The 15,745-nt window shown below is 52.2% G+C and overlaps 1 protein-coding gene across 16 annotated transcripts in view; it reads left to right on the top strand.

Moving 5' to 3' along the window:
- The first annotated feature begins 324 nt into the window (after positions 1 to 324).
- The window catches only part of LOC135529938 (neuronal cell adhesion molecule-like), a 102,291-nt gene continuing 86,870 nt past the window's right edge, over positions 325 to 15,745 (top strand). For all 16 annotated transcript variants that reach the window (XM_064958331.1, XM_064958332.1, XM_064958339.1 and 13 more), the window contains exon 1: positions 325 to 404. The gene's annotated coding sequence lies outside the window, so the exon portion shown is untranslated. The remainder of the gene's footprint in view (positions 405 to 15,745) is intronic.

The following is a 15,745-nucleotide window of genomic DNA, read 5'->3' on the forward strand; positions in this document are numbered from 1 at the left end:
TTTTAAATATCAAACTTAATTAGCTCTAATGAAAAAATGTAAATAATCCACATTTCCTCTTGCTGCAGGATTATTTTCCTGCTGTAGCAAACTGGCTCAAATTAAGATCTCACATCTGTTTAAGTTGATTTCTAGGGCATGCAGAACAAATGCGATGTGAACTAGATACCCCTGTACATTTTACAACCCTTACTACCTCACACTACAGCATGTTTACATTCCTCTGTGCCATTTCCCTTCTCCTGGTTCTTCCTTTATGTCAGGACAGATGCATTACGGTGGGATGGCCAAGCTTGTGTCTAACGTTCATTCATTTGTGTTCCAGGTCTGAAGTCCTTCTCAGCAGTCAGAGTGTGTGGATGAATCCAACTGGAGGACAACGCCCTTTGATTGGTTCCTCATAGGTAAGAGCAACCTTTAAGTATCTGTCATCGCTGAAAGTGATTCTATTGGTTGGAGAATCAATATGTTCCTTAACATTTTATTTGTTTAATATATTCATTTACACTTCCATATGTTACTCTCAGCGCTGCCAAACGACAGTACAGTATGTACTGGACTTACCTAACTACTGGCATATACACGGAGTATACCAGACATTAACAACACCTTCCTAATATTGACTTGCACCCTGTTTTGCCCTCAGAACAGCCTCAATGTGTCGGGGCGTGGACTCTACAAGGTGTGGAAAGCGTTCCACAGAGATGCTGGCCCATGTTGACTCCAATGCTTCCCACAGTTGTGTCAAATTGGCTGGATGTCCTTTGGGTGGTGGACCATTCAGGAAACTGTTGAGCGTGAAAAACCCAGCAGCGTTGCAGTTCTTGAAACAAACCAGTGTGCCTGGCACCTACTACCAAACCCCGTTCAAAGGCACTTCAATATGTTGTCTTTCCCATTCACCCTCTGAATGGCACACACACTGTCCATGTCTCAACTGTCTCAAGGATTACAAATCCTTCTTTAACCTGTCTCCTCCCCTTCATCTACACTGATTGAAGTGGATCAAGTGACATCAATAAGGGATCATAGCTTTCACATGGATTCACCTGGTCAGTCTGTGTTATTTTAAATAGCATGTTAATCTTAATGTTTTGTCCACTCAGTGTATCAACATACAGTGTCTGGATTCATTGCAGTGCCAGTTGCCACACTATCAGAAAGGAAGAGTGCTATGTAAAAACCATTTGTCCCTGTAGGAGAACCCTCTGAAAAAAGTCTCAAAATAGAACCTTTACAGTGGAACCAGAGGTTCTATATGGAACCAAAAAGGGTTCAATATGATCCAAAAAGAGTTCTATCTGGAGGGTTCTCCTACAAAGACAAATATTTCTCAAACTTTTTCAGAGGGTTCTCCTACAGGACAAATGGTTCTATATGGAACTTTTTCAGAGGGTTCTCCTACAGGACAAATGGTTCTATATGGAACTTTATTTCTGAGAATGCACTTGCCTTGCCTCAGTCTCTTAGTAGAGGTTGTTGGGTTTATTGGTTGGTTGCTGGCCGGTTGTTTGGTGGTTACTGGTCGTTGGTTTTGTGGCCATCACTTGTCTGTGGTCATCTCATCAGTGGCCATGGGCTCAGCCAGAGAAGGAACCCTGCAGGGTGAATCCATACAGGCCCTGTGTGTGTGTGTGTGTGTGTGTGTGTGTGTGTGTGTGTGTGTGTGTGTGTGTGTGTGTGTGTGTGTGCGTGCGCGTGCGTGCGTGCGTGCGTGCGTGCGTGTTCACCACAGGGAACAGATTCAGATACTAATGAACTTACAGTATAACACAGTGTATTTTTTTGATGTGAATCTGGTCTAGTCAGTCAATCCACACCAGATAAGGCCCACTCCTCAGGCTACAGTGGGCATTTCAACATTATGATGTTACAGCGTACGCACCAATTCCCTTTCTCTTAAAGGGCACAGTGGTTTGGAGGAAAAATGAAGTCCCAAAAATAGCTTTTAATCATGGACCATAGTTCAGTCTGTTATGGAGTCATGTTGTTGGGGACTAATAGTCTGTCTTTTAAAGTACATCAACAGTTGTCACTAAGTACTTTCACTAGTTGTGTTTTATTGAGTTATTGATCTTTTTTTAAAAAAGCAGAAATGGTGAATTCCCTGAAATAACGTAACACTTTATTACGAGCTGTCAGTGTCTCACTTACATTGACGTCAACAAATACACACAAAGAAATCTGTTTCTGTTCAGCACCATCCTTTCTCTGCAGGTCTCCAGATCAATATACATTCTCTCTCAACTGCTTTGTGTTATATTGATCGGTGGCTATAAATACCAGTGGCCAATCTGGGTAGATCTCATTGGATTCCATTGATATGCAGTGGCATTACACTGTAAAAGCTATTGATGAACAGCTACACGTGGCCTCAGAGCCTCGGAGCGTGACACTGTGTTTAACAACGGCATGAGTTACTATGGCACCAGTAACCCACCTTCCACAGTGTGTGTGTTTGTGTGTGCGTGTGCGTGTGCGTGTGTGTGTGTGTGTGTGTGTGTGTCTGTGTGTGTGTGTGTGTCTGTGTCTGTGTGTGTGTGTGTGTGTGTGTGTTGTGTGTGTGCGTGCGTGCGTGTGTGTGTGTGTGTGTGTGTGTGTGTGTGTGTGTGTGTGTGTGTGTGTGTGAGACCTTCAGAGCATAGCTGTTAGACCTTTGTGGTTACAGTATTAACATGCTAAATGCTGCTGTCACTGGTTGTTCCACATAGAGGCCTTGTTCACGATCCCCAGTCCACCTGACACATCCCCCATTCTCTCTCTCTCTCTGCTGGGATGGTAAGGATGAATGGACAGGAGGATGGCCGGGAGGACCAGTGTGAATTGGCATCCCCCTATCCTTCATCCCTCCATCTGTTCATCAGGCAGGATGAGTAGTCTGAGGGCGGAGGGAGAGGGGTGGTGGGTGATGGGAGTGGAGGTAGGTGAGGGGGCAGGATGTGGGTGAGGGGGCAGGATGTGGGTGAGGGGGCAGGATGTGGGTGAGGGGGCAGGAGGTGGGTGAGGGGGCAGGGTGATGGGGGTGGGTGAGGGTGGAGGTGGAGGTGAGTGAGGGGAAAGGGGGAGGTGGGTGAGGAGTTGGAGTTGGAGGGGGGAATCAAGGTCAATCCCTGGCAGAAATCAAGGACAGTCATTCATTGTGTGTGTGTGTGTGTGTGTGTGTGTGTGTGTTAGTGTGTGTTAGTGTGTGTGTGATCTAGGCTCTGTGACCTGATGGGAAGTGAATCTCAGACCTGCCATGTTTCCACTCTCCCTCATAACGCCTCCTGCAATGCATGCTGGGTAATCACATTGTCCTCTCACCTGGTGAGAACAGACCTGCTGCCCATTTGTGTGTGTGTGTGTGCGTGCGTGTGTACAGTATGTGTGAAGAAAGACCTGCTGCCTGTGTGTGTGTGTGTGATGAGAGGTGAGAGACCACTGCAGAATACTCCACCCAATATCTCTCTGTCTTGTTTCTCCTCATGGAGGCTGTTACATCTTTGGTGAACTATTGTACGTTTACATGAAGCCTAACCTAGACTGAGCTTTTAATAGATATATGTAGGCTTTAGCTCAGAGGGATAACATGGTCTAACATGGTTGTGAGGCACACAGAGAAAATAGCCTCCAACACTCTACTCAACAAATTGGATGCAGTCTATCACAGTGCCATCCGTTTTGTCACCAAAGCCACCACTGCGACCTGTATGCTCTCGTTGGCTGGCCATCGCTTCATACTCGTTGCCAAACCCCCATTACTGACTAGGTGTGGAGGAACCAATGTCCTGACTGGGTGTGGAGGAACCAATGTACTGACTAGGTGGGGAGGAACCAATGTACTGACTGGGTGGGGAGGAACCAATGTCCTGACTGGGTGGGGAGGAACTAATGTCCTGACTAGGTGGGGAGGAACCAATGTACTGACTGGGTGGGGAGGAACCAATGTCCTGACTGGGTGGGGAGGAACTAATGTCCTGACTAGGTGGGGAGGAACCAATGTCCTGACTGGGTGGGGAGGAACTAATGTACTGACTAGGTGGGGAGGAACGAATGTCCTGACTGGGTGGGGAGGAACCAATGTACTGACTGGGTGGGGAGGAACCAATGTCCTGACTGGGTGTGGAGGAACCAATGTACTGACTGGGTGGGGAGGAACCAATGTACTGACTAGGTGGGGAGGAACTAATGTACTGACTGGGTGGGGAGGAACCAATGTCCTGACTAGGTGGGGAGGAACTAATGTACTGACTAGGTGGGGAGGAACCAATGTACTGACTAGGTGGGGAGGAACTAATGTACTGACTAGGTGGGGAGGAACGAATGTACTGACTAGGTGGGGAGGAACGAATGTCCTGACTGGGTGGGGAGGAACCAATGTACTGACTAGGTGGGGAGGAACCAATGTACTGACTAGGTGGGGAGGAACTAATGTACTGACTGGGTGGGGAGGAACTAATGTACTGACTAGGTGGGGAGGAACCAATGTCCTGACTAGGTGGGGAGGAACGAATGTCCTGACTGGGTGGGGAGGAACCAATGTCCTGACTAGGTGGGGAGGAACCAATGTACTGACTGGGTGGGGAGGAACGAATGTACTGACTGGGTGGGGAGGAACCAATGTACTGACTGGGTGGGGAGGAACGAATGTACTGACTAGGTGGGGAGGAACTAATGTACTGACTGGGTGGGGAGGAACCAATGTACTGACTGGGTGGGGAGGAACGAATGTACTGACTAGGTGGGGAGGAACGAATGTCCTGACTAGGTGGGGAGGAACCAATGTACTGACTAGGTGGGGAGGAACGAATGTACTGACTAGGTGGGGAGGAACGAATGTCCTGACTAGGTGGGGAGGAACCAATGTACTGACTAGGTGGGGAGGAACGAATGTACTGACTAGGTGGGGAGGAACGAATGTCCTGACTAGGTGGGGAGGAACCAATGTACTGACTGGGTGGGGAGGAACGAATGTACTGACTAGGTGGGGAGGAACGAATGTCCTGACTAGGTGGGGAGGAACCAATGTACTGACTAGGTGGGGAGGAACGAATGTACTGACTAGGTGGGGAGGAACGAATGTCCTGACTAGGTGGGGAGGAACCAATGTACTGACTAGGTGGGGAGGAACGAATGTACTGACTAGGTGGGGAGGAACGAATGTCCTGACTAGGTGGGGAGGAACGAATGTACTGACTAGGTGGGGAGGAACGAATGTCCTGACTGGGTGGGGAGGAACCAATGTCCTGACTGGGTGGGGAGGAACCAATGTACTGACTGGGTGGGGAGGAACTAATGTACTGACTAGGTGGGGAGGAACGAATGTCCTGACTGGGTGGGGAGGAACCAATGTACTGACTGGGTGGGGAGGAACCAATGTCCTGACTGGGTGTGGAGGAACCAATGTACTGACTAGGTGGGGAGGAACGAATGTACTGACTAGGTGGGGAGGAACGAATGTCCTGACTGGGTGGGGAGGAACCAATGTACTGACTAGGTGGGGAGGAACCAATGTACTGACTAGGTGGGGAGGAACTAATGTACTGACTGGGTGGGGAGGAACTAATGTACTGACTAGGTGGGGAGGAACCAATGTCCTGACTAGGTGGGGAGGAACGAATGTCCTGACTGGGTGGGGAGGAACCAATGTCCTGACTAGGTGGGGAGGAACCAATGTACTGACTAGGTGGGGAGGAACTAATGTACTGACTAGGTGGGGAGGAACGAATGTCCTGACTGGGTGGGGAGGAACCAATGTACTGACTGGGTGGGGAGGAACCAATGTCCTGACTGGGTGTGGAGGAACCAATGTACTGACTGGGTGGGAGGAACCAATGTACTGACTAGGTGGGGAGGAACTAATGTACTGACTGGGTGGGGAGGAACCAATGTCCTGACTAGGTGGGGAGGAACCAATGTCCTGACTAGGTGGGGAGGAACCAATGTACTGACTAGGTGGGGAGGAACCAATGTCCTGACTAGGTGGGGAGGAACCAATGTACTGACTAGGTGGGGAGGAACTAATGTACTGACTAGGTGGGGAGGAACGAATGTCCTGACTGGGTGGGGAGGAACCAATGTACTGACTGGGTGGGGAGGAACCAATGTCCTGACTGGGTGTGGAGGAACCAATGTACTGACTGGGTGGGGAGGAACCAATGTACTGACTAGGTGGGGAGGAACGAATGTCCTGACTGGGTGGGGAGGAACCAATGTCCTGACTGGGTGTGGAGGAACCAATGTACTGACTGGGTGGGGAGGAACCAATGTACTGACTGGGTGGGGAGGAACCAATGTACTGACTAGGTGGGGAGGAACCAATGTCCTGACTGGGTGGGGAGGAACCAATGTACTGACTGGGTGGGGAGGAACCAATGTACTGACTAGGTGGGGAGGAACTAATGTACTGACTGGGTGGGGAGGAACCAATGTCCTGACTAGGTGGGGAGGAACCAATGTACTGACTAGGTGGGGAGGAACCAATGTACTGACTAGGTGGGGAGGAACTAATGTACTGACTAGGTGGGGAGGAACGAATGTCCTGACTGGGTGGGGAGGAACCAATGTACTGACTAGGTGGGGAGGAACTAATGTACTGACTAGGTGGGGAGGAACGAATGTCCTGACTGGGTGGGGAGGAACCAATGTACTGACTGGGTGGGGAGGAACCAATGTCCTGACTAGGTGGGGAGGAACCAATGTACTGACTAGGTGGGGAGGAACTAATGTACTGACTAGGTGGGGAGGAACGAATGTCCTGACTGGGTGGGGAGGAACCAATGTACTGACTGGGTGGGGAGGAACCAATGTCCTGACTGGGTGTGGAGGAACCAATGTACTGACTGGGTGGGGAGGAACCAATGTACTGACTAGGTGGGGAGGAACTAATGTACTGACTGGGTGGGGAGGAACCAATGTCCTGACTAGGTGGGGAGGAACCAATGTCCTGACTAGGTGGGGAGGAACCAATGTACTGACTAGGTGGGGAGGAACCAATGTCCTGACTAGGTGGGGAGGAACCAATGTACTGACTAGGTGGGGAGGAACTAATGTCCTGACTGGGTGGGGAGGAACCAATGTACTGACTGGGTGGGGAGGAACCAATGTCCTGACTAGGTGGGGAGGAACCAATGTACTGACTAGGTGGGGAGGAACCAATGTCCTGACTAGGTGGGGAGGAACCAATGTACTGACTAGGTGGGGAGGAACGAATGTCCTGACTGGGTGGGGAGGAACCAATGTACTGACTGGGTGGGGAGGAACCAATGTCCTGACTGGGTGTGGAGGAACCAATGTACTGACTGGGTGGGGAGGAACCAATGTACTGACTAGGTGGGGAGGAACGAATGTCCTGACTGGGTGGGGAGGAACCAATGTCCTGACTGGGTGTGGAGGAACCAATGTACTGACTGGGTGGGGAGGAACCAATGTACTGACTGGGTGGGGAGGAACCAATGTACTGACTGGGTGGGGAGGAACCAATGTCCTGACTGGGTGGGGAGGAACCAATGTACTGACTGGGTGGGGAGGAACCAATGTCCTGACTGGGTGGGGAGGAACCAATGTCCTGACTGGGTGGGGAGGAACCAATGTCCTGACTGGGTGGGGAGGAACCAATGTACTGACTGGGTGGGGAGGAACCAATGTCCTGACTGGGTGGGGAGGAACCAATGTCCTGACTGGGTGGGGAGGAACTAATGTACTGACTAGGTGGGGAGGAACCAATGTACTGACTAGGTGGGGAGGAACCAATGTCCTGACTGGGTGGGGAGGAACTAATGTACTGACTAGGTGGGGAGGAACGAATGTCCTGACTGGGTGGGGAGGAACCAATGTACTGACTGGGTGGGGAGGAACCAATGTCCTGACTGGGTGTGGAGGAACCAATGTACTGACTGGGTGGGGAGGAACCAATGTACTGACTGGGTGGGGAGGAACCAATGTACTGACTAGGTGGGGAGGAACCAATGTCCTGACTGGGTGGGGAGGAACCAATGTACTGACTGGGTGGGGAGGAACCAATGTCCTGACTGGGTGGGGGAGGAACCAATGTCCTGACTGGGTGGGGAGGAACCAATGTCCTGACTGGGTGGGGAGGAACCAATGTCCTGACTGGGTGGGGAGGAACCAATGTCCTGACTGGGTGGGGAGGAACCAATGTCCTGACTGGGTGGGGAGGAACCAATGTCCTGACTGGGTGGGGGAGGAACCAATGTCCTGACTGGGTGGGGAGGAACCAATGTACTGACTGGGTGGGGAGGAACCAATGTCCTGACTGGGTGGGGAGGAACCAATGTCCTGACTGGGTGGGGAGGAAATAATGTCCTGACTGGGTGGGGAGGAACCAATGTCCTGACTGGGTGGGGAGGAACCAATGTCCTGACTGGGTGGGGAGGAACCAATGTCCTGACTGGGTGTGGAGGAACCAATGTACTGACTAGGTGGGGAGGAACCAATGTACTGACTGGGTGGGGAGGAACTAATGTCCTGACTGGGTGGGGAGGAACCAATGTCCTGACTGGGTGGGGAGGAACCAATGTCCTGACTGGGTGTGGAGGAACCAATGTACTGACTAGGTGGGGAGGAACCAATGTCCTGACTGGGTGGGGAGGAACCAATGTCCTGACTGGGTGTGGAGGAACCAATGTACTGACTAGGTGGGAAGGAACCAATGTCCTGACTAGGTGGGGAGGAACCAATGTATTGACTAGGTGGGGAGGAACCAATGTATTGACTAGGTGGGGAGGAACCAATGTATTGACTAGGTGGGGAGGACCTAATGTACTGACTGGGTGGGGAGGAACCAATGTACTGACTGGGTGTGGAGGAACCAATGTCCTGACTGGGTGGGGAGGAACTAATGTACTGACTGGGTGTGGAGGAACCAATGTACTGACTAGGTGGGGAGGAACCAATGTACTGACTAGGTGGGGAGGAACTAATGTACTAACTGGGTGGGGAGGAACCAATGTACTGACTAGGTGTGGAGGAACTAATGTCCTGACTGGGTGGGGAGGAACCAATGTCCTGACTGGGTGGGGAGGAACCAATGTACTGACTGGGTGGGGAGGAACCAATGTCCTGACTGGGTGGGGAGGAACCAATGTCCTGACTGGGTGGGAGGAAATAATGTCCTGACTGGGTGGGGAGGAACCAATGTCCTGACTGGGTGGGGAGGAACCAATGTCCTGACTGGGTGGGGAGGAACCAATGTCCTGACTGGGTGTGGAGGAACCAATGTACTGACTAGGTGGGGAGGAACCAATGTACTGACTGGGTGGGAGGAACTAATGTCCTGACTGGGTGGGGAGGAACCAATGTCCTGACTGGGTGGGGAGGAACCAATGTCCTGACTGGGTGTGGAGGAACCAATGTACTGACTAGGTGGGGAGGAACCAATGTCCTGACTGGGTGGGGAGGAACCAATGTCCTGACTGGGTGTGGAGGAACCAATGTACTGACTAGGTGGGAAGGAACCAATGTCCTGACTAGGTGGGGAGGAACCAATGTATTGACTAGGTGGGGAGGAACCAATGTATTGACTAGGTGGGGAGGAACCAATGTATTGACTAGGTGGGGAGGACCTAATGTACTGACTGGGTGGGGAGGAACCAATGTACTGACTGGGTGTGGAGGAACCAATGTCCTGACTGGGTGGGGAGGAACTAATGTACTGACTGGGTGTGGAGGAACCAATGTACTGACTAGGTGGGGAGGAACCAATGTACTGACTAGGTGGGGAGGAACTAATGTACTAACTGGGTGGGGAGGAACCAATGTACTGACTAGGTGTGGAGGAACTAATGTCCTGACTAGGTGGGGAGGACCTAATGTCCTGACTAGGTGGGGAGGAACCAATGTACTGACTAGGTGGGGAGGAACTAATGTACTGACTGGGTGTGGAGGAACCAATGTACTGACTAGGTGGGGAGGAACCAATGTACTGACTAGGTGGGGAGGAACTAATGTCCTAACTGGGTGGGGAGGAACCAATGTACTGACTAGGTGTGGAGGAACTAATGTCCTGACTAGGTGGGGAGGAACTAATGTACTGACTAGGTGGGGAGGAACCAATGTACTGACTGGGTGGGGTGGAACCAATGTACTGACTGGGTGGGGAGGAACCAATGTACTGACTAGGTGGGGAGGAATTAATATACTGACTGGGTGGGGAGGAACCAATGTACTGACTGGGTGGGGAGGAACCAATGTACTGACTGGGAGGAGGAACCAATGTACTGACTGGGTGGGGAGGAACCAATGTACTGACTGGGTGGGGAGGAACCAATGTACTGACTGGGTGGGGAGGAACCAATGTACTGACTAGGTGGGGAGGAACCAATGTACTGACTGGGTGGGGAGGAACCAATGTACTGACTGGGTGGGGAGGAACCAATGTACTGACTAGGTGGGGAGGAACTAATGTACTGACTAGGTGGGGAGGAACCAATGTACTGACTGGGTGGGGAGGAACCAATGTACTGACTGGGTGGGGAGGAACCAATGTGCTGACTAGGTGGGGAGGAACCAATGTACTGACTAGGTGGGGAGGAACTAATGTACTGACTGGGTGGGGAGGAACCAATGTACTGACTGGGTGGGGAGGAACCAATGTACTGACTGGGTGGGGAGGAACCAATGTCCTGACTGGGTGGGGAGGAAGCAATGTACTGACTAGGTGGGGAGGAACCAATGTACTGACTAGGTGGGGAGGAACCAATGTACTGACTAGGTGGGGAGGAACCAATGTACTGACTAGGTGGGGAGGAACGAATGTCCTGACTAGGTGGGGAGGAACCAATGTACTGACTAGGTGGGGAGGAACTAATGTACTGACTAGGTGGGGAGGAACTAATGTACTGACTGGGTGGGGAGGAACTAATGTACTGACTAGGTGGGGAGGAACTAATGTACTGACTAGGTGGGGAGGACCCAATGTACTGACTGGGTGGGGAGGAACTAATGTACTGTCTAGGTGGGGAGGAACCAATGTACTGACTAGGTGGGGAGGAACCAATGTACTGACTGGGTGGGGAGGAACCAATGTACTGACTGGGTGGGGAGGAACTAATGTACTGACTAGGTGGGGAGGAACCAATGTACTGACTAGGTGGGGAGGAACCAATGTACTGACTAGGTGGGGAGGAACTAATGTACTGACTAGGTGGGGAGGACCCAATGTCCTGACTAGGTGGGGAGGAACCAATGTCCTGACTGGGTGGGGAGGAACCAATGTACTGACTAGGTGGGGAGGAACTAATGTACTGACTGGGTGGGGAGGAACTAATGTACTGACTAGGTGGGGAGGAACCAATGTATTGACTAGGTGGGGAGGACCTAATGTACTGACTGGGTGGGGAGGAACCAATGTACTGACTGGGTGGGGAGGAACCAATGTCCTGACTGGGTGGGGAGGAACTAATGTACTGACTGGGTGTGGAGGAACCAATGTACTGACTAGGTGGGGAGGAACCAATGTACTGACTAGGTGGGGAGGAACTAATGTACTAACTGGGTGGGGAGGAACCAATGTACTGACTGGGTGGGGAGGAACCAATGTACTGACTGGGTGTGGAGGAACCAATGTACTGACTAGGTGGGGAGGAACCAATGTACTGACTGGGTGGGGAGGAACCAATGTACTGACTAGGTGTGGAGGAACTAATGTCCTGACTAGGTGGGGAGGACCTAATGTCCTGACTAGGTGGGGAGGAACCAATGTACTGACTAGGTGGGGAGGAACTAATGTACTGACTGGGTGTGGAGGAACCAATGTACTGACTAGGTGGGGAGGAACCAATGTACTGACTAGGTGGGGAGGAACTAATGTCCTAACTGGGTGGGTAGGAACCAATGTACTGACTAGGTGTGGAGGAACTAATGTCCTGACTAGGTGGGGAGGAACTAATGTACTGACTAGGTGGGGAGGAACCAATGTACTGACTGGGTGGGGTGGAACCAATGTACTGACTGGGTGGGGAGGAACCAATGTACTGACTAGGTGGGGAGGAACCAATGTACTGACTAGGTGGGGAGGAACTAATATACTGACTGGGTGGGGAGGAACCAATGTACTGACTGGGTGGGGAGGAACCAATGTACTGACTGGGTGGGGAGGAACCAATGTACTGACTGGGTGGGGAGGAACCAATGTACTGACTGGGTGGGGAGGAACCAATGTACTGACTGGGTGGGGAGGAACCAATGTACTGACTAGGTGGGGAGGAACCAATGTACTGACTGGGTGGGGAGGAACCAATGTACTGACTGGGTGGGGAGGAACCAATGTACTGACTAGGTGGGGAGGAACCAATGTACTGACTGGGTGGGGAGGAACCAATGTACTGACTGGGTGGGGAGGAACCAATGTCCTGACTGGGTGGGGAGGAACCAATGTACTGACTAGGTGGGGAGGAACCAATGTACTGACTAGGTGGGGAGGAACCAATGTCCTGACTAGGTGGGGAGGAACCAATGTACTGACTAGGTGGGGAGGAACGAATGTCCTGACTATGTGGGGAGGAACCAATGTACTGACTGGGTGGGGAGGAACTAATGTACTGACTGGGTGGGGAGGAACTAATGTACTGACTGGGTGGGGAGGAACTAATGTACTGACTGGGTGGGGAGGAACTAATGTACTGACTAGGTGGGGAGGAACTAATGTACTGACTAGGTGGGGAGGACCCAATGTACTGACTGGGTGGGGAGGAACTAATGTACTGTCTAGGTGGGGAGGAACCAATGTACTGACTAGGTGGGGAGGAACCAATGTACTGACTGGGTGGGAGGAACCAATGTACTGACTGGGTGGGGAGGAACCAATGTACTGACTAGGTGGGGAGGAACCAATGTACTGACTAGGTGGGGAGGAACCAATGTACTGACTAGGTGGGGAGGAACTAATGTACTGACTAGGTGGGGAGGAACCAATGTACTGACTGGGTGGGGAGGACCCAATGTCCTGACTAGGTGGGGGGAACCAATGTCCTGACTGGGTGGGGAGGAACCAATGTACTGACTGGGTGGGGAGGAACTAATGTACTGACTAGGTGGGGAGGAACCAATGTACTGACTAGGTGGGGAGGACCCAATGTCCTGACTGGGTGGGGAGGAACCAATGTACTGACTAGGTGGGGAGGAACCAATGTACTGACTAGGTGGGGAGGAACCAAAGTACTGACTGGGTGGGGAGGAACTAATGTACTGACTGGGTGGGGAGGAACCAATGTACTGACTGGGTGGGGAGGAACCAATGTACTGACTGGGTGGGGAGGAACCAATGTACTGACTAGGTGGGGAGGAACCAATGTACTGACTGGGTGGGGAGGAACCAATGTACTGACTAGGTGGGGAGGAACTAATGTACTGACTAGGTGGGGAGGATCCAAAGTACTGACTGGGTGGGGAGGAACCAATGTACTGACTGGGTGGGGAGGAACCAATGTACTGACTAGGTGGGGAGGAACCAATGTACTGACTAGGTGGGGAGGAACTAATGTACTGACTGGGTGGGGAGGAACCAATGTACTGACTGGGTGGGGAGGAACCAATGTACTGACTGGGTGGGGAGGAACCAATGTACTGACTGGGTGGGGAGGAACCAATGTACTGACTGGGTGGGGAGGAACCAATGTACTGACTGGGTGGGGAGGAACCAATGTACTGACTAGGTGGGGAGGAACCAATGTACTGACTAGGTGGGGAGGAACTAATGTACTGACTAGGTGGGGAGGAACCAATGTACTGACTAGGTGGGGAGGAACCAATGTACTGACTAGGTGGGGAGGAACTAATGTACTGACTAGGTGGGGAGGACCCAATATCCTGACTAGGTGGGGAGGAACCAATGTACTGACTAGGTGGGGAGGAACCAATGTACTGACTAGGTGGGGAGGAACTAATGTACTGACTAGGTGGGGAGGAACCAATGTCCTGACTGGGTGGGGAGGAACCAATGTACTGACTGGGTGGGGAGGAACTAATGTACTGACTAGGTGTGGAGGAACCAATGTACTGACTAGGTGGGGAGGAACCAATGTACTGACTGGGTGGGGAGGAACCAATGTACTGACTGGGTGTGGAGGAACCAATGTCCTGACTGGGTGGGGAGGAACCAATGTACTGACTGGGTGTGGAGGAACTGGGTGGGGAGGAACCAATGTACTGACTGGGTGTGGAGGAACCAATGTCCTGACTGGGTGGGGAGGAACCAATGTACTGACTGGGTGTGGAGGAACCAATGTCCTGACTGGGTGGGGAGGAACCAATGTACTGACTGGGTGTGGAGGAACCAATGTCCTGACTGGGTGGGGAGGAACCAATGTACTGACTAGGTGGGGAGGAACTAATGTACTGACTGGGTGTGGAGGAACCAATGTCCTGACTGGGTGGGGAGGAACCAATGTACTGACTAGGTGGGGAGGAACCAATGTACTGACTAGGTGGGGAGGAACCAATGTACTGACTAGGTGGGGAGGAACCAATGTACTGACTAGGTGGGGAGGAACCAATGTACTGACTGGGTGGGGAGGAACCAATGTACTGACTGGGTGGGGAGGAACCAATGTACTGACTAGGTGGGGAGGAACCAATGTCCTGACTAGGTGGGGAGGAACCAATGTCCTGACTGGGTGGGGAGGAACCAATGTACTGACTGGGTGGGGAGGAACTAATGTACTGACTAGGTGTGGAGGAACCAATGTACTGACTAGGTGGGGAGGAACCAATGTACTGACTGGGTGGGGAGGAACCAATGTCCTGACTGGGTGGGGAGGAACCAATGTCCTGACTGGGTGGGGAGGAACCAATGTACTGACTGGGTGTGGAGGAACCAATGTCCTGACTAGGTGGGGAGGAACCAATGTACTGACTGGGTGGGGAGGAACCAATGTACTGACTGGGTGGGGAGGAACCAATGTACTGACTAGGTGGGGAGGAACCAATGTCCTGACTAGGTGGGGAGGAACCAATGTGCAGGTGTTGAGGTGAGTTGTAACTCCCTCAGCAAAATGGTTTCACAAGGAAATATCTGTTTAGTTTGCGTTTGATTGGTTGTTTAATCCCTAACTGTCTAGTGATTTACAGCAGCAGTATTTCAAATGGCCACTACTACGATGTCTCAGGTTTGGCTTGGTGTTTTTGTTTTTAGTGCTAGAATCTGCTAGCAAATTTTGGACCCCATCTGTGGTCATCCTTCCCTCCACCCTCCCCATCCCTACCCCTCCACCCCTCCTTCCCCTCACCCTCCCCATCCCTACCCCTCCACCCTCCCCATCCCTACCCCTCCACCCTCCCCCATCCCTACCCCTCCACCCTCCCCATCCCTACCCTCCACCCCCTCCTTCCCTTCACCCTCCCCATCCCTACCCCTCCACCCCTCCTTCCCTCCACCCTCCCCATCCCTACCCCTCCACCCTCCCCATCCCTACCCCTCCTTCCGTTCACCCTCCCCATCCCTCTACCCCTCCACCCCTCCTTCTGTTCACCCTCCCCATCCCTCTACCCATCCACCCTTCCTTCCCTCCACCCTCCCCATCCCTACCCCTCCACCCCCTCCTTCCCTCCACCCTCCCCATCCCTACCCCTCCACCCCTCCTTCCCTCCACCCTCCCCATCCCTATCCCTCCACCCCTCCACTCCTCCATCCCTCCACCCTCTCCACCCTCTCCACCACTCCACCCTCTCCACCTCTCCATCCCTCCATCCTCTCTACCCCTCCATCCCTCCACCCTCTCCATCACTCCACCCTCTCCACCCCTCCATC

Source organism: Oncorhynchus masou, unplaced genomic scaffold (assembly GCF_036934945.1).
Source record: "Oncorhynchus masou masou isolate Uvic2021 unplaced genomic scaffold, UVic_Omas_1.1 unplaced_scaffold_1213, whole genome shotgun sequence".
Taxonomy (NCBI): Eukaryota; Metazoa; Chordata; class Actinopteri; order Salmoniformes; family Salmonidae; genus Oncorhynchus; species Oncorhynchus masou.